The sequence below is a fragment of the Piliocolobus tephrosceles genome, chromosome 13, assembly GCF_002776525.5.
Source record: "Piliocolobus tephrosceles isolate RC106 chromosome 13, ASM277652v3, whole genome shotgun sequence".
Lineage (NCBI taxonomy): Eukaryota > Metazoa > Chordata > Mammalia > Primates > Cercopithecidae > Piliocolobus > Piliocolobus tephrosceles.
In genome coordinates, this window is record NC_045446.1 from 48033756 (window position 1) to 48056805 (window position 23050).

The 23050-nt window shown below is 39.0% G+C and overlaps 1 protein-coding gene across 21 annotated transcripts in view; it reads left to right on the forward strand.

The window, feature by feature from the left end:
• Nucleotides 1-23050, forward strand: part of SOX6 (SRY-box transcription factor 6) — a 705024-nt gene that overhangs the window by 111211 nt on the left and 570763 nt on the right. The window lies entirely within an intron of this gene.

Here is a 23050-nt window from a genome sequence, read left to right on the forward strand (position 1 = left end):
TTTCACAGGCTTCTACTCCTTTAGCTGAGCCCTGTCCCCAGAGGCGCAGTCTACAGAGACAGGCAGGTTTCCTTGAGCTGCTGTGAGCTCCACCCAGTTCCAGCTTCCCAGCGGCTTTAGTTACCTACTTAAGCCTCAGCGATGGCGGGCGCCCCTCCCCCAGCCTCGCTGCTGCCTTGCGGTTAGATTGCCGCAGACTGCTGTGTTAGCAAGGAGAGAGGCTCCGTGGGCGTGGGACCCTCCCGGCCAGGTGTGGGATACAATCTCCGGTGTGCCGGTGTTACAGCGCAGTATTGGGGTGGGAGTTACCCGATTTTCCAGGTGTTGTGTGTCTCAGTTCCCCTGGCTAGGAAAAGGGACTCCCTTCCCCCTCGCGCTTCCCAGGTGAGGCGATGCCTCGCCCTGCTTCAGCTCTCACTGGTCGGGCTGCAGCGGCTGACCAGCACCGATTGTCCGGCACTCCCGAGTGAGATGACCCCAGTACCTCAGTTGAAAATGCAGAAATCGCTGGTCTTCTGTGTCGCTCGCGCTGGGAGATGGAAACTGAAGCTGTTCCTATTCGGCCATCTTGCTCCGCCCCCCTCTAGGGTTTTGTACACTTGTGAAGTCTTCAAAAATGGCATCAGCATCAAGCAATTAACTATGGAAATGACCTTAAATAGTCACAGTGAAAGACACAATTGACAAAGAAATTAGGTTATTTCTGTGGTCTTCAATAACTACACATAATAACCATAATTGTGATTAATAGCATATACTCAGACACATTAGAATTTTAGAAATACCATACAATTTTGGAACATATATTAATATCATTCACTAAATATAACCCAAAGGAAGTTAAACATTATTTTTTATTTTGACAATGCTTCCCATGTAACTTAACATGTCAGATAATAATTCTGTTTATCTTTCTTTGGGATTCTTCAGGGGCCCTCTGTAACATCACAAAGTTAGAGGTTAAAAAAACTTAATTTTGAAGCAGAAATTTGATTTTGGGACATTTATCAAATATGTTAAAGGTTTACAATATTTGATATTATGAAATAGAATTACAGATCACCATAAGTCATTCATTTTTGAGTTAGCAAAATCATAACTCAAACATTTTAAAAAGGCAAAAACCATTACTCATTGAGAGAAGCAAGATTTAGCTTTCAAAACAATCTATTTCTTGTCATTTCCATCTTTTTCCTGTAGTTTACTCAAATGGCAAACAAAAATCCTTCATTATTCTTTTAATATTACATCAAATTTTGTTTAAGAGAGAAAGTCAAATTTCACCCTTGCATTAGTGTACTGTTAATGTCAACCTCAATTTTCAATAAAAGTTTATAAACAAATCTATTTAATCTTAATTAGTTTGACCATAAGGTGAGATTCTGATAAATACTTTATGACTGTTTACAAATTGGTTAAAAATCAGCTCAGTGCTCTAAGAAAAGCTGGTTGTGCTTTTATTCCAATGTTCAATTTACAAAAAAACTGAATAATACCCCTTTAACTTTAGCCAATATGTTCACACACAGAATCTCTTTTACGATTAATTTTTTATAAACCTTTCACAACTTCTTCAAACCTTTAGGTTTTTCCTATCTCACTTAAAACAATCTTTCACCCTCTAAACTTAAGCAAGAAATCCATATTCCCATGCCTTGTTATAATATTTTACCAAAAGTATATTCTACTTTCGTTTCACCCCTTGTGTATAGAATTGTTTGTTCAGTAATCTCAAATATACGCTATATTGTTAACTCTTAGCAACTTTTACTTGTGGTGAAAGGCCTTGTTAGTAAGGAGTTTCAATTATGCAGTGGGTGTGAAGCCTGGGACACCAGTCAGAAATGCAGATAAAGTCTGACTCTTTCCAGCATAGCTAGGGGGCACGGCTAACACCACATGTCCCCAGGCCTTACTTAGCTGTAAAGCAAGAAAGCTGTATAGTTAAGAGTCATAGCGGTATTTTATGAAGCATTTAGGAGGCCTAATAAACTGTAAATTGTACAACATTTCTGGAATAAATTCTTTTTCATGACTTATACAGACCACCTACGACATGCTTGGACTTTCTGACTTGTCCTAAACATCCCTTCTTTTAAACAAACAGTCATTTTACTTTAGGACAATAACTTACCATACAAGATCCTTTCTTACCTGAAATCTCTTTTGTTTATAACCTTCTTTGCATAACTAAGCAGCATGGCTAATTGTACACATCCCCAGGTCTTATCTAGAATCTAATGGCTCCAAGGTAGGTAAATTAAACAATTTCCAAATGTCAGAGAAGCAGTTTATGACCTTAAAGCATTTAGCAAACCTAATACCTGATCTACTTTAGATCAAATGTCTAAATTTTGAAGACATTTTTATTTTACCAATAATCTTTAAAACTGTCTTTATTTCCCAAAGATTACTAAAGTCACATGAACTAAAGGCATTCATTTTAATTTTTCTGACAGAATATTTGATTTAAGTGCCTTTTTTCTTTAAGTCAATTAATTTGAGCTCTTCTGCATAAACATCACACACACAACACATGTAAATACAGAGAAAGAAAGATGATCTAGTAGTTGTAAGATTTTTCATTTGCCAGTATTTAAGTTTCTTAGTTGGATTACAGGCTTCAGGGTGGAGTCCATGGAGGAAAATGGCTAGGAAAATATGCAATTTCCAAGGCCTAATAAGCAGGCACAGCTGGAAGGCAAAAACAGATTCCCAAAATTAAGAGTCTCATTTTTATATCAGATCCTCGATCCCACAAAAGAGGGAATCAGCCCATCTCCCATGGGAGTCTTATTGCTCAGTGTGAGGTAGGGATAGTTCTATACCTTGTAGGTGACCAAAAGCATGCTTCTCTAATCCAAACATGCAAAGAGTTGAGTATCTCCCCCATACCTACAATTAAACATCCCTAAAAGTATATTTCCTACTTAATTATTACACATCAATGTTCTCTCATAATGCAAAGTAATACCTGATACCCCAAAAGTAAAAAAAATCAGGTAACATAATGTAAAATCAAACAGAGCCTTAGATTTTGAGAGACATCCATCTGCTTTTAATTCCCAGGATTCCATGAGGAAAAGAGAGGTTTTTTCCCAGAATGGAAACTTAGAAACTATCTGAGGCTTTCTTGTGTGGGCATCAAGAACAGCAAGGAGGCAAAATGTAGAAATAATTCAGTCAACTGAGAAGAAAAAAACCGTTTTTCCAGGAAAACAAGATTCAAAAAGAGAAAAAACATAAAGACTTTTTAAGTGTATGTATAGCTTGGATATCTGCATTTAATTAAGCTGATTTTAACCACAGTGTTCTTAAAAATAAAAGTCCTTTTATGTTTCTTGTTATCCTACTTTAGCTAGGCCAAATGGCCAATATTTCTGGCTTTTAAACTTTACCAAAAGTGACTTCACAGGTGAAACAGAAATTATAAGAAACTATCTCTCAGACCACAGTGCAATCAAACTAGAACTCAGGATTAAGAAACTCACTCAAAACCACTCAACTACATGGAAACTGAGCAACCTGCTCCTGAATGACTACTGGGTACATAATGAAATGAAGGCAGAAATAAAGATGTTCTTTGAAAACAATGAGAACAAAGACACAACATAGCAGAATCTCTGGGACACATTTAAAGCAGTGTGTAGAGGGACATTTATAGCACTAAATGCCCACAGGAGAAAGAAGGAAAGATCTAAAACTGACACCCTAACATCACAATGAAAAGAACTAGAGAAGCAAGAGCAAACACATTCGAAAGCTAGAAGAAGGCAAGAAATAACTAAGGTCACAGCAGAACTGAAGGAGATAGAGACACAAAAAACCCTTCAAAAAATCAATGAATCCAGGGGCTGTTTTTTTAAAAAGAGCAACAAAATTGATTGACCACTAGCAAGACTAATAAAGAAGAGAGAAGAACAAATAGATGCAATAAAAAATGATAAAGGGGATATCACCACCGATCCCACAGAAATACAAAGTACCATCAGAGAATACTATAAACACCTCTACACAAATAAACTAGAAAACCTAGAAGAAATGGATAAATTCCTGGACACATACACCCTCCTAAGTCTAAACCAGGAAGAAGTTGAATCACTGAATAGACCAATAATGGGCTCTGAAATTGAGGCAATAAATAATAGCCTACCAACCAAAAAAAGTCCAGGACCAGACAGATTCACAGCCAAATTTTACCAGAGGTACAAAGAGGAGCTGGTACCATTCCATCTGAAACCATTCCAATCAATAGAAAAAGAGGGAATCCTCCCTAACTCATTTTATGAGGCCAACATCATCCTGATACCAAAGCCTGACAGAGACACAACAAAAAAAAGAGAATTTTAGACCAATATCCCTGATGAACATCGATGCAAATATCCTCAATAAAACACAGGCAAACTGAATCCAGCAGCACATCAAAAAGCTTATCCACCATGATCAAGTGGGCTTCATCCCTGGGATGCAAGGCTGATTCAACATATGCAAATCAATTAATGTAATCCATATAAACAGAACCAAAGACAAAACCCACATGATTATCTCAATAGATGCAGAAAAGGCCTTTGACAAAATTCAACAGCTGTTCATGCTAAAGACTCTCAGTAAATTTGATGGGATGTATCTCAAAATAATAAGAGCTATTTATGAGAAGCCCACAGCCAATATCATACTGAATGGGCAAAAACTGGAAGCTTTCCCTTTGAAAACTGGCACAAGACAGGGATGCCCTCTCTCACCACTCCTATTCAACATAGTGTTGGAAGTTCTGGCCAGGGCAATCAGGCAAGAGAAAGAAATAAAGGGTATTCAATTAGGAAAAGAGGAAGTCAAATTGTCCCTGTTTGCAGATGACATGATTGTATATTTAGAAAACCCCATCATCTCAGCCCCAAATCTCCTTAAGTTGATAAGCAACCTCAGCAAAGTCTCAGGATACAAAATCAATGTGTGAAAATCACAAGCATTCTTATACACCAATAACAGACAAACAGAGAGCCAAATCATGAGTGAACTCCCATTCACAATTGCTTCAAAGAGAATAAAATACCAAGGAATTGAATTTACAAGGATGTAAAGGACCTCTTCAAGGAGAACTACGAACCACTGCTCAATGAAATATAAGAGGACACACACAAATGGAAGAACATACCATGCTCATGGATAGGAAGAATCAATATTGTGAAAATGGCTATACTGCCCAAGTTAATTTATAGATTCAATGCCATCCCCATCAAGCTACCAATGACTTTCTTCACATAATTGGAAAAAACTACTTTAAAATTCATATGGAACCAAGAAAGAGCCTGCATTGCCAAGACAATTCTAAGCCAAAAGAACAAAGCTGGAGGCATCACGCTACCTGACTTCAAACTATACTACAAGGCTACAGTAACCAAAGCAGAATGGTACTGGTACCAAAACAGAGATATGAACCAACGGAACAGAACAGAGCCTTCAGAAATAATACCACACATCTACAACCATCTGATCTTTGACAAACCTGACAAAAACAAGAAATGGAGAAAGAATTCCTTATTTAATAAATGGTGCTGGGAAAACTGGCTAGCCATATGTAGAAAGCTGAAACTGGATACCTTCTTTACACCTTATAAACAAATTAATTCAAGATGGATTAAAGACTTAAACGTTAGACTTAAAACCATAAAAACCCAGAAGAAAACCTAGACAATACCATTCAGAACATATGCATGGGCAAGGACTTCATGTCTAAAACACCAAAAGCAATGGCAACAGAAGCCAAAATTGACAAATGGGATCTAATTAAACTAAAGAGCTTCTGCACAGCAAAAGAAACTACCATCAGAGTGAACAGGCAACCTACAGAATGGGAGAAAATTTTTGTAATCTACTCATCTGACAAAGGCCTAATATTCAGAATCTACAAAGAACTCAAGTTTACAAGAGAAAAACAAACAACCCCATCAAAAAGTGGGCAAAGAATATGAACAGACGCTTCTCAAAAGAAGACATTAATGCAGCCAAAAGACACATGAAAAAATGCTCATCATCACTGGCCTTCAGAGAAATGCAAATCAAAACCATAATGAGATTATCATCTCACACCAGTTAGAATGGCAATCATTAAAAAATTAGGAAACAACTGGTGCTGGAGAGGATGTGGAGAAATAGGAACACTTTTACACTGTTGGTGGGACTGTAAACCAGTTCAACCATTGTGGAAGACAGTGTGGCAATTCCTCAAGGATCTAGAACTAGAAATACCATTTGACCCAGCCATCCCATTACTGGATATATATCCAAAGGATTATAAATCATGCTGCTATAGAGACACATGCACACGTATGTTTATTGCAGCACTATTCACAATAGCAAAGACTTGGAACCAACCCAAATGTCCATCAGTGATACACTGGATTAAGAAAATGTGGCACATATACACTGTGGAATACTATGCAGCTATCAAAAAGCATGAGTTCATGTCCTTTGTAGGGACATGGATGAAGCTGGAAACCATCGTTTTGAGCAAACTACCATAAGGACAGAAAACCAAACACTGCATGTTCTGACTCATAGGTGGGAATTGAACAATGAGAACACTTGGATACAGGAATGGGAACATCACACACTGGGGCCTATTGTGGGGTTGGGGGAGGGGGAAGGGAGGAGGGACAGCATTAGGATATATACCTAATGTAAATGACGAGTTAATGGGTGCAGCACACCAACATGGCACATGTATACATATGTAACAAACCTGCACGTTGTGCTCATGTACCCTAGAACTTAAAGTATATATACACGTATATATAAAAGAAACTTAAAAACTGGCAAAAAAAAAGTACTTCATTCTACATATGAGGCCCAGGATGATCCAAGGTCTTCTTGAAGCACTGGGTGAATAGTGGAGTCATGCTTGAGCAGAGTCATCCTATTTCACCATACAGTTCACCTTTGAAAAATGCAAGGGCTAGGGGCACTGACTCCCTGTGCAGTCGAAAATTTGCACATGACTTTAGATTGCCACAAAACTTGTATTATAATAGCCTACTGTTAACTGGAAGCCTTACCAAGAATATAAATAGTCAATTAACACATTTTTAAATGTTACATGTATTTTATACTGTATTTTTACAACAAAGTAAGCTAGAGGAAAACGTTATTAAGAATGTTATAAGGAAAATAAAGTGTTTACTATTCATTCAAAATAAAGTATTTACTGTGATGAAATAGATCATCATAATGACCTTTATCTCCATTGTCTTCATGTTGCACAGGGGTTTTGAGAAATACTGACTTGTGCAGGCTCAGAAGGAAGAGTAAGAGGAGAGGTTGGTCTTGCTGTCTCAGGGGTAGCAGAAGTAGAAGAGGAGGAGGAAATGGAGGGGGAGACAGGAGTGGCAGGCTCACTCAGTGTAACTTGATGAAAATAAATCATAATTTCTGCCTGACTTTTTCCCCTTTTCATTTCTCTAAAAATGTTTCTATAACCATTTGCTTTAGTTTAAGGCTCGTATCATAGAAGGGTCCGTGTCATAAAGGAAGTCAAAAGCAGTCTTGAGTAATTGGAATCCTTCTCCCCGATTGTCTAATGTCAGTACGTCTTCTAGCAATGTTTCTTCTATGTCTTCTTCTTCATTATCTGGCACTTGTCCGGAAGCACTCATCTCCATCAAGCTGTTTTCTATTAATTCCTCTGATGTTTGTGTTCACTAGCTTTTGAATTTCTCTGGGATTCATATCTTGAAATCCCCCTCACTATCATTAGATGTCCACAGTCTCTTTCATGATTTTCTTGGTTGGCTCTGTCATAAATCCTGTGAAGTAAAGCTCAATGGCTGTACACTGTTTTCTCCAGCAGGAATGCATTGGTTGGGACTGGATGGCTTCCAGTTTTTTCTGTAACGATGGCATCTTCAATAATGTAATTCTTCCAGACTTTCATAATGTCCTCTCTGTTAGGGCTCTTTTCTATAGTGTTGACAATCTTTTCATAGAGTATCATATGTAATGAGACTTAAAGGTCACTGTGACTCCCTGATCTAGAGGCTAAATTAGAGACATTGTTTTTGAGTGCAAGTTGACCACTTTGATGCTGTTGGTGTTGAACTCATGGGGTTCTGAGTTGTCAGGGGCATTGTCCAATATCAAAATTTTTTTTTTTTTAAAGGAAGTCCCTTACTGGCAAGGTACTTCCTGACTTCACAAAGCATCCATTCTGGAACTAGTCCAGAAAAAATATTCTCATTATCCACACCTTCTTGTACAACTGAAAGACTGGCAGCTGGTGTTTATCTTTTCCCTTCAAGGCTCGGGAGTTAGCAGCTTTATAGATAAGGGCAATCCTGATCATAAACTGAACTACATTTGCACAAAACAGTCAAGTTAGCCTCTCCTGATACTTGCTTCTCTTCTTCATTAATAAACGTCCTTTGTGGCATTTTCCAACCCCCCAGAATAGGGCACTTTTGTCTTCATCAAAAATCTCTTCAGGCAGATATCTCTTCTGTTTAATGACTTTTTTCTTAATGGTGTCTGGAAATTCATCTGCTTCTCTTGGTCAGCAGAAGTTGCTTTTCCTGTTATCTCGACATTTTAAAAGCCAAACCTCTTTTGAAAATTATCCAGTCATCTTTACCAGCATTAAATTCTCCAGCTTTAGATTCTTCACATTTTTTTGGCTTTAAGCTGTCATATAATGACTTCACTTTTTCTGGAATCATTTTAGAGTCTATAGGTATGCCTTCTGTATAGCAATCCTGTACCCACATAAAAGTTGCATTTTCAGTATGAGATAAAAAGGTGTTTCACAAAAAGTACAAGGGTTTTCTACCCACCGGAGTAGCTGCAGTGATAGCTTCATGAATTTCCTTTTCTTTTGTTCACAATGGTCCTTGCACTGGATTCATTTATCTTATAATGGCAGGCAATTGTAGCTGCAGACCTCAATCTGTGATATATATCAAACAATTCAATTTTTTCTTGTGATGTCATGACTATTTTTCTGCTTCTTGGGAGCACTTCCAGCATCACTAGTAGCACTTTGTATTGCTTCCATGGTGTTATTCAAGGTTTATGATACTGTACTAAGCACAATGAAAAATATCTGAGAACCATGTGAGATAACTTTTTACTGCTATACACACTTTTTTGGAGAGATGAAGTTCCCACGTGAGGATAACTAGCCTCACAAAGCACTTTAAGCAGATACTTTCGACACTTGAGCTCACTGCAATAGCAACAGGAGGTAGTTTCAAAATTATTACAGCAGTACAGTATGTACTACAGTTAATTATATGAAGTTATGATTTAATACTGAATCTTTATGTTTGTTTATATTTCTCTCATTTGTGAATGGCACCATGAATGGTTAAGTGCCTATGCATGTAAGTTTTGATAAATTTTAACTTTTTACAACAGTGTTAGGAGATGAGGCCCAATGAAATGTGATTAGGCCATGAAGGTGGAGAGAATGGATTAATGCCATTATCAAGGGAGAGAATTCATTGTAAAAGGGGAAACTTGGCCCTCTTTTACTCTCTTTCTTGCCCTCTCTTTGCTCTTCTGTCATGGTATGACACAGCAAGAAGGCCCTTGACAGATGTTAGCCCCTTGATCTTAGAATTCCCAGCCTCCAGAACTGTGAGTCAATAAATTTCTGTTCATTATAAATTTTTTAAAATTAACTTTTTATAATAGATTTTTGTATATTTTATGATAACAAATGATAAAGTAGACTAATATCTGTATATATTTTATGTGGTTGTGACATACCTAACTTTGTCTAAATATTTTTTATATTTCTAGGTTATGTAGTTTATTTGTGAAGTTTTTTCAAATTGTTGCAGATCTCTAAAATATTTTCCACTGTACTTATTGAAAAGAAATTCATGTATAAGTGGAGCTGCATAGTTCAAATCCATGTTGTTCCAGGGTCAACTCTATAGAGAAATGACAGAATTTTCTTAATTTAGCATATCTTCAAAGTCTCATGTGTTTGTAAAACAGGAACACAGAAATTAAGACATTTGAGGTGGTATCATGCTAATTATGCTTATTTACTGTCTTTGTCCCCAAAGCCAGCATGATAGTTATCTAAAAATTTTTCAGTAAAGTTTCATGATTGTATATATGAAAGACAAAAATTAACTCAACATTGATGATTCAAGGTTTTATATTTAGCCAGCTTCATGACTGAAAAAAATAGTGTTTCTTTTTCTTTTCTGGGAATAAACCCATTTCCTTCTCATTCCTCTTTCTCAGCAGATGGCACCAAGCAGAACCATGTAAGTGAGTGGAAACCACACCTCTGTGGCCATGTTTGTTCTGCTGGGACTCTAGATGAAAAAGAGCTGCAGCTCATCCTCTTTCCAGTCTTCCTGGTGATTTACCGTGTGACCCTGATTTGGAACATGGGTCTTATCATCCTCATCAGAATAGACTCTCACCTGCACACACCCATGTACTTTCTTCTCAGTTTCCTGTCATTTATAGACATCTGCTATTCTTCTACCATCAGCCCAAGGATGCTTTCAGACTTCTTAAAAGACAAGAAGACAATTTCCTTCCATGCCTGTGCCACTCAGTATTTTGTTGGGGCCTAGATGAGTCTGGCTGAGTGCTGCCTCTTGGTCTTCATGGCCTATGACATACGTGACAGGGGAACATCACACACCAGGGTCTATCATGGGGAGGGGCGGGGGAGGGATTGCACTGGGAATTATACCTGATGTAAATGGTGAGTTGATGGGTGCTGACGAGTTGATGGGTGCAGCACACCAACATGGCACAAGTATACATATATAACAAACCTGCACGTTATGCACATGTACCCTCAAACTTAAAGTATATAAAAAAAAAAAGATTTCTTCTGTAACATACTTCAGATTATTTCCTTGTCTTGCTCCAACCCCTTTATCAGCCAAATGATTCTTTTTCTGGTAGCTACTTTTGTTGGGTTGGGCTCTTTGGTTGTTATCCTTTTGTCCTATGGTTTCATTGTAGCTTCCATGCTGAAAATATCATCAACCAAAGGTCGTGCCAAGGCCTTCAATACCTGTGCCTCCCACCTGGCAGCTGTGGCTCTCTTCTATGGCACAACCATTTCTGTATACATGCATCCTAGCTCTAGCCACTCCATGAAGCAGGACAAGGTGCTCTCAGTATTCTATGTTATCCTTATCCCCATGTTAAACCCTCTGATCTATAGTTTGAGGAACAAGGAAATCAAAGAGGCCCTCAAGAGGGTGATAAATGAGGCAACAGATTTACATTAGTAAGAACAACATTTGGGTAGATATTGCTATTTCTGTAAGGAAGATAGAAACAAGAATATGTAAGTGACTCTTTGTATGTCACAAGAATAGCTAGGTAGAGAGAAGAAGTATAAACTTTACTTCCTGGATTTCTGGTGCCATTGTAGTCAGACCAAGTGATCTGTTTGAGACAGTGTCACTGACATTGAATACAATTTAAAAAGTCAGTTTCCATGATGAGAATTCAGATAGATTAAAAGGTGATTATGTTTTTGAGAGCAAAGGGCTGGTAAATATTATTTGTAGAGAAATGACAAGAACTTAGGATGCCATACTGTGTTTTCTTCATTTGTTTTCTTTTTTTAACTTTTATTTTAGGTTCAGAGATACGTGTGCAGGTTTGTTATATAGGTAAACTCATGTTATAGGGGTTTGTTGTATAGATTATTTTGTCACCCAGATACTAAGCCTGGTACCCCAATAGTTATTTTTTTCTGTTCCTCTCCTGCCTCTCACCCTATACCCTCTTTAGGCCCCAGTGTCTGTTGTTCCCTTGTTAGTGTTCATGAGTTCTCATCATTTAGCTCCCACTTATAGGTGAGAACATGTGGTATTTGGTTTTCTGTTTCTGTTTTACTTTGCTAAGTATAATGGCCTCCAGCTTCATCCATGTTCCCACAAAAGCCATAATCTCATTCTTTTTTCGTGGTTACATAGTGTTCCATGGTGTATATGTACCACATTTTCTTTATGCAGTCTGTCTTTGATGGGTGTTTAGATTTCATGTCTTTGCTGTTGTGAGTAGTGCTGCAATGAACATTCGTGTGCATGTGTCTTCATGGTAGAATGATTTATGTGCCTCTAAGGATATGCTCAGTAATGGGATTGCTGGGTCAAATGGTAGCTCTGTTTTCAGCTCTTTGGGGAATCACCATACTGCTTTCCATAATGGTTCAACTAATTTATGCTCCCACTAACAGTGTATAAGTGCTCCATTTGCTCTGCAACCTTGCCAGCATCTGTTATTTTTTTTCACTTTTTACTAGTAGCCATTCTGACTGGTGTGAGATGGTATATCATTGTGATTTTGATTTGCATTTCTCTGATGATCAGTGATGATGAACACCTTTTCATATACCTATTGGCCATTTTTATTTTCTCTTTGGATAAATGTATATTCAGGTCCTATGCCCATTTTAAAAATCAGGTTGTAATTTTTTTTGCTTTTAAATATTATGACTTAAGAAATAAATGTTAGGTATTAACTCTTATCTGATATATAGTTTACAACATTTTCCCCCAATTTATGGGTTGCTTTTTAATTTTGTTGATTGCTTCTTTTGCTGTGCAGAAGCTTTTTAGTTTGATGTAGTTCCATTTATTTCTTTTTGCTTTTGTATTTTGAGCTTTTGGTGTGATACATTGCAAAGGCTAATGTCAAAGAGCTTTTCCCCTATATTTTCTTATATGAGTTTCAGGTCTTACATCTAGGTGTTTAATCCGTTTTCAGTTGATTTTTGTATGCAATGTAACATAAAGGTCCAGACTCATTTTTTGCATGAGAAAATCTAGTTTTCTCAGCACTATTTATTAAAGAGACTATCATTTCCTCATTGTGTCTTTTGGTGCCCTTATAAAAAATTAGATGACCATAGAGTCAATGAGGAGGCAGCTAGTAAGCATTTCAGCTCCACAGAATCTAAACTTGATTTTTGAATTTAAGTGAAATAATAAGATTATTTGAGAGACCTCTAAAAGGCATTAACACAAAGAAAATACCTATGCATACATCCTTATGTACATGTATAATCATCTTCATATAGAGTCTCAGAAGAGAAATTGTTGGGTCAAATGATGGCTTATAAGAAGCACTTTCAGCATGCCTCACCTACCTTGAAGAATCAAAACAACAATGACAACGTAAATATATTATCCAAGAAGTAACATGGGAGTTTAACAGAAGAAGTAAAACAGGCAGCCTGCATGACCAGGACTGGTCAAAAACTGAGAGTGAATCTCAGGTATGGGAGAGGGTGAGTGAATGTTTTTCTGTGGGTCTATTTTCCCACTGATGAAACTATACAATCCAGGACACAGGCAAGCACCTTGGTGCTCCCAATCATTGAATCTAACTTAGGGAGCAGCTGGGATATTGTGAGAAAGAACTACTTCAGGGAGTGTGTCTCTTCCTCAGACTTATGCAGCCACAGTAAGGCACCATTTTTGATCCTATCTCTTAAGAAACTGTGCATGATCCTAGGAACCAACACCAGCAGTCTTAGGCATTAGGGAGACTTGGGCTGCATCTTGCAGAACCATGACTTGAGTGGGAAAGTGCTCTCACAACCAGAACTGAGAAGCAAGCATGGCAAGAACTCCAGCTGCTGGTTCTGGAACTGGGCAACCATCTCAGACATGAGCAGGATGAGAATTGTTGTAGAGACTTGGTACTGAGCTTGACAGCAGCTCCTATGGCTGGGGGCTGAATTACAGGGTGGGTAAGAACTGCTGGGACTGACTAAACAGCTGGGTCAGCTACCACAGCCAGGACAGAGGAGGAGGCCCTTTTGGGACTGGGGCATGAGAGGGGCATAAGCCCTCAACTCACTGGTCAAAGCAGTAATTACAGGGACCAGCACCCCCCCCCCCCCAGTGGCAGAACATCAACACAGCAGTGATCATCTTTCACCCAAGCATTTCACCAGAGGACTGAGGACCATCCCACTCCTTAGTCATAACAGGTGCATGCATACCCTGTTAGGGAATCTGACAGCAAGATTGCCTGGTCTGGGTCCACCCAGTTTTAATAACCCCTGAGATTGTAGGATCTAGGCTTCTGCATGTTTCACAGCTCAATCCACCACCTGGGACACCTGAGCACTTCTCCCAGAGCACAAAGCTTAGAATACTGCTCCTAGCTTGGCTAGCTCCAACCTGCAAGTGTCATCTACTGGCCTGGAGGCTGGCTTGAGCAGTCCATTTCAACCACTTCCAACAAAAAAGTACAGTGTGTGGAAACTGGAAGGACATCTTACTACCACTGCCACCACCATCACCCACTACACCCAAGCAACCCAGGAGCAAAATAACCTACTCACTTACCCAGTATGCTGCTATTACAACCAGCATCCAGAAACATCACTCAGAGGCCACAGAACTGATCTTCCTGGATTCACCAACACAGGTGTCAGCATTTGTTTCCTCAGGTCACAAGGGTAGACATGTTTAATTCACCATCACTTAATCTGAAGATGGATGTATCTGGCATTCAAACTGGAGCACAAGTTTACCACTGCCCCTATAAATAACTGTACCCTAACACACTGAGTCTAGCCAAAATAATCATACAGCATCTTCACTATTGCATACACCCAGGAGTAAAGCCAGAAGGCTACACCCAATCAACAGAGTTGTCACATCTTTAAGAACAAAGTTCTCCCCTAAGTAAAGTAAATTAAAAAATAAAAAGAACTGTTACACCATGTGTGCAGAAACCAACCTAAAGACACAGGATACATGGAAAAGCTAGGTAACCCTCACATCCTCAAAACCACACCCTCAAAAAACCACAATAATTCTCCAGCAATAAATGCTAAACACAAATAAATTCTAAAAGTTGCAGATAAAAATTCAAAATACTGATTTTAAATAAGCTCAATGAACTTCAAAAGAAATCTGAACATTGATACAAACAAATCACAAAATCATTTTAAGATATGAATGAGAAATTTACCAAGAAGATAGATATCTTAAAAAAGCAGTAATTCTGGAACTGAAAAATTTTTTGCAAGAATACATTTGAAAGCTTCAACAACAGACTAGGTTAAACAGAAGGAAGAATCAGAACTTGAAGATAGGTTTTAAAAATATAATACAGGAAGACAAAAATAAAAAAGAATAAACAAAGCCTTCAAGACTTTTGAGACTATCTAAAATGACTGAAATAATAAATTATTGGTATTCCTGAGGAAAAAAGGTCAGGAAACCTATTAATGAAACAATGTATAAAAGCCTCCCAAGTCTATCAAGAAATTCAGACATCTGAACAAAAGAGGCTCAGTGATCCCCAGAAAAGTCAATACCTAAATGAGTTTGCCACAGCATATTATTATTAGACTATCTAAAATCAAATGAATGAACAAATTCTAAAATTGGCAAGAGAAAAACATCTAGTCATCTACAAAGGAAACTACTTCAGAATTAACAGCAGACTTATTAGCAGACACTTTGCCAGTAAGAAGGTAGTGAAATGACATATTCCAAGTGTTGAAAGAAAAAAAGCAAACTAGTAGCCAAGAATTCTATACACAGCAAGAATTAAGCTTCAGGAGAAATGCTCTTTCCCAGAGAAGCAAATGCTGGTAGAATTTGCCACGACTAGATAGGAAACAGAAGAAATGATGAAAGGATTCCTAAACTTGAAAGCAAAAGAATGGTATTTACCATCATGAAAACACACAAACATAAAACTCATTGTTAATGCAATAACACAAAGGAGGGAGTGAAAGGAATCAAATGACAACACTACAGAATTCCACAAAACCAGAAACAAACAGTGAAAAAAATAAAGAAAAGAGAATGTATAAAATAACTAGACAACAATTAATAAGATGACAGGAACAAAACCTCACCTATAAATACTAACCTTGAACATAAAAGAACTAAACACCACATTTAAAAGGTACACATTGGTAAGATGGGTTAAAAAAACATGACTTAACCATAAGCTGTCTACAAGAAACTCATCTTATCTGTAAAGACACGTACAGACTGAAAGTAAAGTAGCGGAAAAAGATATTTCACACAAACGGAAACCAAGAGCAAGCAGAATTAGCTATAATTAGATAAAACAGGCTTTAAATTAAAAACAATAAAAAGGATAAAGAAGGCAATTATATAATGATAAAGGTATCAACTCAGCAAGGGAAAATAACAATTCTAAATAAGGAACTAGAAAAGCAAGATCAAACCAAATTCCAAATTAGCAGAAATAAAGAAATAACAATGATTATAGCAGAACTAAATGAAATAGAGACCAAAAACAATATAAAGGATAAATGAAACAAAAATATCAACTCAGCAAGAGAAAATAACAATTCTAAATAAGGAACTGGAAAAGCAAGATCAAATCAAATTCAAAATTAGCAGAAATAAAGAAATAACAACGATTATAGCAGAACTAAATGAAATAGAGACCCAAAAACAATACAAAGGATAAATGAAACAAAAATTTGGTTTTAAAAATAATAAACAAAAATTGATAAACCATTAGTGAGACTAACCAAGAAAAGAAGACAGAAGACCCAAATAAAGACAATCAGAAATGAAAAAGGAGATATTATAAGTGATACCACAGAAATACAAATATGCACATGTATTTAACTTATTGTTATCAAGCTGTATTACCAGCAAGCTATGCTATCTTGGGACAATCCTTTAGTTTCTCTGGCCTCAGGTGCTCCACCTGAAATTGAGGCTTTGCTGAAAGTACTGCCTTCAGCTATGCCCTGCCCCCAAGGTGGAGTCAACATAGGCAGCTGGCCTGGGTGAGCTGTGGTGGGCTCCACCCAGTTTGAGTTTCCCCACCTGCTTTGTTTACCTACTCAAGCCTCAGCAATGATGGACGCCCCACCTCCAGCCAGGCTGCTGCCTCCCAGGTCAATCTCAGACTGCTGCACTAGCAGTGAGCAAGGCTCCTTGGGCACGGACCCACCGAGTCAGGTGTGGGATAAAATCTCCTGATATGCCGTTTGCTAAGACCATTGGAAAAGTGCAGTATTTAGGTGGGAGTGTCCCATTTTTCCAAGTACAGTCGGTCATGGCTTCCCTTGGCTAGGAAAGGGAAATCCCCCAACCCCTTGCACTTCCCAGGCAAGGTGATGCCCTGCCCTGCGTTGGCTCACCCTCCATGGGCTGCACCCACTGTCTAACCATTCCCAATGAGATGAACCAGGTACCTCAGTTGGAAATGCAGAAATCACCCATCTTGTGCATCAATCATGCTGGGAGCTGCAGACCAGAGCTGTTTCTATTCAGCCATCTTGGAATGGAAGTCCACCATGCTTTTTATTCCCTGGAGTTCAACCTTCTTTTCTGTTTGGTCAGAACAAGGCATGTAGGCTAGAGGTGGATCACAGGGACAGAGGCTCGAGAATGGCAGTAATATTCATTTTTGCCTTCTTTAGAAAGTGATTGCAAGAAACACATTCACCCATCGAAACTCAAAGAATGGACTTGGAGACACAAAGAACAGTGGAAGCAAGACCTTTAATGTCAGTCTTGCAAGATTGGGTGTCTGGTAGGCAGGCACACCCAGGGCAGTTACCAGTATTGCTCTTTAATATGTTGCTCAAATTCTTTCCTTTATGACTTCATACCTTTATCTGTTGCCTATCCTATATTTTTTTCCAAATTTTTCCCTGGACCTTCCCTCAAGATGGGCTTAGCTAGACTACATGTGGCCTTACCTTGTATTATGACTTATTTTACATCCTTTATTTGTAGGTGGTTGTCGTTTTCTCTGTTATTTTAATATCTCTGGCATAGGGAGGAGTCCTGGAAGCTGGAGCATAGATGCAGGATAGCCTTAGCTGCATCAGTAACTCCTTCTGCACAAATTGTACTTTTAGCTTTGGTGGTAACAAATTTAAACATTCTGCAGTTTACCAATTCTTATTTTGTCTTTTTTTCCCTAAGGTGGTGACCTATAGAGGTTCCTCTGAATTCCTCACTTTCACATATCCTGTTTCTCCTAACTTGCCATAACACAATCTTTCTGTCCAAATCAGTGAACTTTTTTTGCACTCATACTATGTTTTTGAGTACTGATTAAATAATTATGACCCAGTTACTCTATGTAATATTAAGCAGGGGCACTATGCAAACATTAGAAATGTTTATACTTATGTGCTGATCTGGAAGGCCATCTTTAGTGGGAAAAAAAACTAGTTGCAAAATAGCATATTCAGAGAAAGTCTAGTCTTACCTTTGTTTAAAAGAACAAAGAATACTCAACATACACACAAATATTAAAACAAAAGAACCAAACTCTGTGTAGATAACATAAAGACATGTGAAAAGGAAAAGCCTACAAGAGAACAGCCTAGAGCTATCACAGTGGTTATCTCATGGTCCTTCTTGTGAATCCAAATGATGTAAACCTTTCATCAAAAAAGATGTATATATATAGAATATTTTCCCAACAATTTTAAGGAGTTCAGGAACTCCTCTGATATATCCTACTGGTTTTGTCTCTCTGGAGAACTCTGACTAACATGTTCACTCTCTTGTCATCACTGTGTTGCTGCAGCTTCTTAACTGGACTCCAGAACCTTCCTAGAGCAATTTTCATGCACAGATAGCCGTCCAGTTGTTTTCTGTGGGTGATGAGGGTTGAGATCCCTGACTCGCCATCTTGCTTGTGTCACTTATATAGCTTCTGAATACATTGATATTTGTAAGGGCAAGAGTACCTTGGATATACTTTGCTCTTTTCTGTATTAATTTCGTAATCAACTTTTAGTTTCCAAAAGCAAGTATGTTGTGATTTTGATTGGTATTTCACATAGTTCATACATTAATTGGTTAGAATAGAAATTTTCACAATTTTGGTTCTTTCAGTCTGTGACATTTGGCAACAGCAGTAACAAATCAGTCATGGAAGTTTCCCCTTCCCTTTATTTTGAGCCTATGTGTGTCTTACATGTGAGATGGGTCTGTTGAAGACAGCATACCATTGGGTCTTGCTTTTTAATCCCACTTGCCACTCTGTGCCTTTTTAGTGGGGGATTTAGCCCCTCTACATTCAAGGTTAATATTGATATGTGTGCATTTGATTCTGTCATTGTGCCATCAGCTGGTTATTATTTTTACTTGTTTGTGTGGTTGCTTTATAGTGACACTGGTCTCTGTGTTTAACTGTGTTTTTGTATTAGCTGGTAGCAGTTTTTCCTCTCCCTATTTACTGCTGCTTTCAATATCTTGTAAGTCAGGTCCGGTGGTAATGAAGTCCCTCAACATTTGCTTGTCTGATAAGGATTGTATTATTCCTTCACTTAGGAGCTTAGTGGATATGCTCCTAAGTGATATGCTTAGTGGATATGCTCCTAAGGCTGGATATGAAATTCTTGGTTGAAGATTATTTTCTTTAAGAATGTTGAAGATAAAATCCCAATCTGTTCTGGCTTGTAGAGTACCAGTGGAGAGGTCTGCTGTCAGCCTGATGGGGATCCCTTTGTAGATGACTCACCCTTTCTTTCTAGCTGCCTTTAACATTCTTTTATTTTGACCTGGAAAATATAATGATTATGTGTCTTGGTGATTATCTTCTTGTGTAGAATCTTACAGGACTTCTCTGTATTTACTGAATTTGACTGTTGTCCTCTCTAGCAAGTTTGGGGATATTTTCATGGACAATATTCTGAAATATATTTTCCAAGTTATTTTCTTTCTTCCCCTCCCTTTCAGGGATGCCAATTACTTGTAGATTTGGCCTCTTTACATTACCTATACTTCTTGGAGGCTTTGTTCATTTCTTTTTTTTTCTCTTTGTGTCTGACTGTCTTATTTCAGAGAACCAGCATCAAGTTCTGAGATTCTTTCTTCAGCTTGGTTTATTCTGCTCTTAATACTTGTGATTGCATTGTGGAATTCTTGCATTGTGTTATTCAGCTCTGTCAGACCCACTAAGTTCTTTTTTATACTGGTTATTTTTCTTTCAGCTTCTGTGTTACTTTATTGTGATTCTTATTTTTCTTGGATTGGATTTTGCCCTCCTCCTGAATTTCTATGATTTTTTTTTCTATATATATTCTGAATTCTATTTCTGTACATATTCTGCATTCTATACATATTCTGAATTCTATTCCTGCCAGTTTGGCTTGGTTAAGAACCTTTGTTGGAGAACTGCTGTGATCATTTGGAAGACATATGATACTTTGGCCATTTGAGTTACCAGAGTTCTTACATTGGTTTTTTTCTCATCTCTGTATGTGGGTGTTTCTTTAACTGCAGAGTAGTTTGAATAGAGTCAATCGACTTATTTTCTAGATGTTTTCACTGGGCCAAGCCTTGTGTAGGGTCTTTATTTGAAGCTCACTTCTTATCTCTGGTTTCAGAAGGGGACGTGTAAGTGAGATATTTTTGGTGTTGAAGCTTTGAGGTGTGATTCAGCAGGTGATATCTAGGCTTACAGGCCAGCTGGAAGACTCTTGTTCTGTTGTGTGGCTCCCCTATATTTCCTTACAGTTGCAGCTGTGTACCCTGTCAGTGCTCTGAAAGTGTGGGTTCCTCTCCCACTGAGTGTTGGCTGTAGTTCCTGATTTAGCACTCCTGGGCTGCCCACTGCAGCTCTGGGGATATCTCTGTGTTTATGTTCCTTCCCCAGCTTAAAGACAGCAGAGGAAGAGATCTTAGTAATGGTTGTGGCTAATGGTCACTTGTTTGACTCCTGGGGGCTCCACCCCAGAAAGATGCAGGTCAGCAATCACTCAGTGCAGCCAGTCCAAAACGGAGTGTATGTGTTGTGGGCCCAAGCCAGGGGTTCTCTGTCTGGTGATGAGTGGTGAGGGGTGTGTGGGACCCATGGGGTACAGACCAGACTCTTCTCTTTGGGTTGACTGCAGATTGTTAGAGGTGTGGATAAAGAACTTAGTGTCTTTGCTCCTTCATTAGTCTGGGGGTGTCCAGGGCGGTTCTGCTGCAGAGGCAGTGGCATAGAAGCTTTCAGTTGACTCTGGAAGCTCTGTCTAGGGAGTTGCTGATTTGGTACTGGCTTGATAGCTCTGCTGGAGGTGGCTGGAGGCCCAGGCCTGAGGATCTTCCTGGTGAGAAGATATGGGAAAGGAAACCTACGTAACATTCTGGCCACTTTTCCATAGGGCTGCTGTTACATGCTTGGGGCCTGCTCCAGTACCTAGTCACCTCAGATTTCCCAGAACCTGGAGGTGTCACCAGTGAAGGCTATGAAACAGCAAAGATAGTGGCCTGTCCCTTCCTCTGAGAGCTTTTTCTGAGGGAGGTATGCACATTTTTCTGGTCCCAAAGCAGCTGTAGGAAGTGGTTGGAGACCTTAGTTGAGAGGTTCCACCCAGTGAGGAGGAACAGGATCAGGAACCACTTACAAAAGTAGTCTGGCCACATTTTGGTAGAAGAGCTTTGCTGTGTTGGGGGTCTACTTCAGTCTCCAGTCGCCTCAGACACTTTGAAGCCCAAAGGCTGGAGTTGCTAAGTCACCAAAACAGCAAAGATGGTAACCCTCTTCTCCCTTTGGGAGTGCCATCTCAGGGATAATTCAAATCTTTGCCAACTGGAGAGCTCGGTGGGGGTGGCTGCAGGCCCCAGTTGGGAAGTCCTGCCCAGTGAGGAGGAATGGGATTGGACACCCACCTAAAGCATAGTCTGGCTATGTTTGGGTAGAGCAGCTGTGCCGTGCTAGGCTGGGGGTTCTCTTCCATGCTGGGTCAGCTCGGATTCTTCAAAGCCCAAAGTCCGGAACAGTTAAGGCATCTGAACAGCAAAGACGACAGCCCAGCTCTTCCCTTTGAGCTCCTTCTTAGGGAGGTGCAATGCCACTACTGGTAGCTGGCTGGAATTCCAAGCCAGTGGATCTTATCTTGTGAGGTGCCATGGAAGGGGGGCCTGTGGGTAGTTGCTGCTGAGCTCCCTGGATTCAGCCTCTTTCCTAGGGGTATATACAGGAGTCTAACCTCCAACTTTGCTGGAGCTGCAGCTACTTTTACCAGAAAGCCCAAGTATCTAAGGCTCTGAAGTCTCCATGCATGACTGAGTGGCTGCTCTGCCAAGACTCGACATAGCTCTGTGTGGTAGACTTAAGACTGAAAGCCCTGGTGGAGTGGGTTCACAAGGAGATCTCTTGACTTGAGGGTTGCAAAGACCTAATGCTCACCCCTTGTGTTCCTTTCCATGACAGCTACACAAACCAGCTGCTTCTGGTCAGCCATCTTGCCCACTGCTCCCCTAGTTTTCTTAAGGTTTGAATTGGCATTCTTTTTTCAATTTTTTCCCCAATTCACACCTTTGTTACTTTATTGTATTGCTTTTCAAAAGATTGTTACTTCTGATATTAGCATTGGCTGCATCTCACAAATAATGCTTTATTTTATTCGTGTTTACCTTGTATATTAATAAGCAATTTGGCACCTTACACATTAAGGGGTATTGAAGAAGGGAGGAGGCTTTGATACCTGCAGTGTTAGTTTGGATTCCCACCCCTTCACTTACTAGCTGTGTTTCTTAATTCCTCTGGCTTCAGTTTATTCATCTATGAAGTTGGTATAACAATAAAACGTAGCTCAACTGAAGCCATTTAAATTCTTTGAACATAGAAAGCACTCAATAAATAATAATACATGACTCATGAATAGCGTTTATTATGTGCTGGGGTCCCTATTCTGAGTTTTCAGTAAGTGTCAGTTCAATCATCCTAAACAACTCCAAAATAGATACATAATATCTCAATTTTACAAATGAGAAAGCTGAGGCACAAAAGATTATGTGGCTTGCCTAGCGTCACACAGCTTGGGAGTGTAAGAGCCTGAATTTGAAGCCAGGCAGTTTGGTCTAGGAGAAAATTTTCCATTTTAAATTACAAAGTATATTGGTTAACTACTGCTGTATAACAAATCACAAAATCTAGTGCTGACTGCGACATTCATTTATTGTCATTCACATCTCCTCAGATCACCTGGAGATCAGCTGGGACTGGCTAATGTAGAGTAGGCTTAAATGCATGACTTCTTCGAACATGACTGCAGGTTAGCTTGTCTAGGTTGAGCTTGACTGTGATACTT